The following is a 2,858-nucleotide window of genomic DNA, read 5'->3' as shown; positions in this document are numbered from 1 at the left end:
CCGCCAGTGACCAACGACCCCCGGGCGGGCGCCTGGAGAGGAAACGCAGAACGAGGCCGCATCTGCGGGGCGGGGTGTGTCCAGCCCCGCGTGCCCGGCCTCCTGGAAGCCGCGCCCGGTGCAGCTAGGCGGCCCAAAGCTCCAGCTCCGAATTTAGCCCTTGTAGGACATTTATCATCCTCCAGCTCCTCAAAGCCGGCTAGGCAGCCTCGTTAACCCCATTTTACTGACGAGCAAACTGAGCCGCAGAAAGGTATGGCGGCAGCCAAGACTGGAACTCAGGTTTGATTGCAAGTCCTACTGGCTGACACTGCGTCCCCAGCGCCCCTTGTAGAGCTCTTTCCAAGTTCCCCGCGCCTTCTCACCCGATGTTCACAGGGCCTGTGAACCAGAGAGCTCTGGCACATGCACGATACGCGTTATGTGATTGTATCCATTTTGTAAATGAGGAACTGGAGGCCCAGAGACGGAACCCGGGGTGGAGGCCTCTTTCAGGTCGTTGCAGGACCCGTCCCTTCTCGCATTCCCTTCTTTTAATCTGCTCTTCATTTTATGTTCACTTTTTTCCTACCCCTCACGATCCGGCTCAGGGGTTCCCCTTGGGAAGCCCTTCCCAGAAGCTTCATTGGCCTTGCCCGCCCCCCGGCCGGAGGACCTCCTTCAGCCCTCGGTGTGTCTGCGGCGCCCTCTGCAGGTGATCGGGGGATGACGCAAGCCTGACTCCGGCCTGTAGCTGGACGGGGACGGTGGGCTCCAACTGCTGGCAGTGTGGCCTCCAGCGAGCTGACCTTCCCCCCAGGGCTTGCTTGTTCTTAAAGAGTTCGTTGACTCTAGTCCTCACCCTCAAGACGCTCCGGAGACCCCCACACACACCCCTACATACAAAACCCTGTCTTCTGAGATGACTGACCCTTGGCATCCTATGTCCTGAAAGCCATGCAAAATGGCACAAGATAAGAAAAACACAACTCTCGGTGGGAAGAGGTGTTTCAGATCACTAATTTAATCTTCATCTGTCGCAAAGGAAGCAATTGAGACACCAAAAACAGAAATGCTTTGCTTCAAGGCCACACAGGAGAGACGGAGGTGTGAATCTTCCGCCCAGACTGGATGCGCCACCACCCCCAGCCTCCTCACCCCAAGGCCACCAGAAGGAGGAGGTGCTCTCAGGCTTTCTCCTCCCTTGCACCCTCCCCCTGGGGGGTTAGGATGGCTCCGATGGACCCAAGCCTTCTTAGATCTTGGGGAGGAACGCTTTCCCAGGGAAGTGGGAAAAAGAAATCCGGCAGAAGAGAAAAGGAATATAGAGATAGCTGAAAATACAGATGTCTAAGAAGAAATGGAGGGTCTGAGGTAGGAAGGTGAAGCAGCTGAAAGAAGAGAGTGAATGAAGAGGATACTGCCTTTGATCCACTTTCTTTTCCAGCCCTGTAGGGTCTTTCTGGTCACCTGCCTGCCTGGCCAGGACAGCAGGCATAACCCAGACTGCAGACACCAGGTGTAATCCAGGACTGGGCCGTCTGATCACGGATGTAGATGCCATGTCTACAGAGGCTCCTTCACCTCAGCATGGCTAGCTTCCATTTCCACAGTCCCTCCATCCTGGCTTTCATTTTCTATCCCAGCTAAGAACATCACCTTTTACCTTTTACCCAACCTGGGAACCTTCTCCTTAACTCTTGCACCCAACTATTCACCAAGGCCTGGCGTTTCTGCTTCTGCTGTGTGTCATGGAGCCCCTGCCTCAACTTTGGAGGAGTTGCTGTCCCAGCAAGTCTCGTGTCACCTTCTCTCCCCCCGGCCACCTTCATATTGCACACCAAAAGCTTCCCTGCAAACCTGGATTTCGGCTGAATCAGAGACAACAGGTATGAGACATTTAACTAAATGGAGCCATCTCACTGTTGCAAAACATTCTGGAGCTTCTTACCTGTTGGTAAATCTCCAGGACCTGATACAAGTGCCCAGATACATACATCCTTGATGTGTGGAGGCTCAGGAGCCTTGCAGGAAGGAGCTGAGCTTCACGTGGAGTCAGAAACGCTTAAATCTTTACTTAGACTGAGATTACTGGAAGGTTGGCAGGAAAAAGCCAGGAAAGCTGCCTACAGTGGCTAGGGGTGTATGTAGGTCACTACCAAAGTTTTGAAACAGACTGTTATGATCCACTACTTCACTTCCTAAAACACAGTTACCAGCATCCTTTCTCACTCACCTGTGCAGGTTTCAACTTGCTCAGCTTTTGAGTGTTGCTGGGAGGGCTTGATTTGTTTCTGTCTGCATGGATTTTATGTTTCTTGATTTTTGTGTATTTCAAAACTTCTGTAATGATCCATATGCGGAAAACGCCCCATCTGGGGGACAGATGGCCTTTTCTGTGCTCACAAACCAGGGGAGGCCAGAAAACATTTGCGAATCCTAGGGAATATTGCATTTAACTTTTCATTTCAAAAAATTCTAGACATAAACACAACTAAAGACAATATCATTATAAATTCCCATGTACTTGACTCCAAGTTTCAATACTTATCAACACATGGCTGACGTTCTTTTTTTTTTTTTTTTTTTTTTGGAGACAGGGTCTGTTGGCAGGGCTAGAGTGCAGTGGTGTCATCATAGTTCCCTGCAGCCTCACACTCCCGGTATTGAGGGATCCTCCTGCCTCCGTCTCCTGAGTAGCTGGAACTTAAGTTGCCTGTCATGACACCTGGCTAATTTTTGTAGAGAAACAATCTGTACTGTGTTGGCCAGGCTCAAACTTCTGGCCTCAAATAATCCTCCTGCACTGGCCTCCCAAAGTGCGGAATTACAGATATGAGCCACGACACCTGGCTCCTTTTTTTTTTTTTTTTTTTTTT

The sequence above is a fragment of the Otolemur garnettii genome, unplaced genomic scaffold (genome assembly GCF_000181295.1).
Source record: "Otolemur garnettii isolate 467f Iridium unplaced genomic scaffold, OtoGar3 scaffold00022, whole genome shotgun sequence".
Taxonomy (NCBI): Eukaryota; Metazoa; Chordata; class Mammalia; order Primates; family Galagidae; genus Otolemur; species Otolemur garnettii.
The sequence above is the reverse complement of the archived record's forward strand: the minus strand, read 5'-3'. Positions refer to the sequence as shown.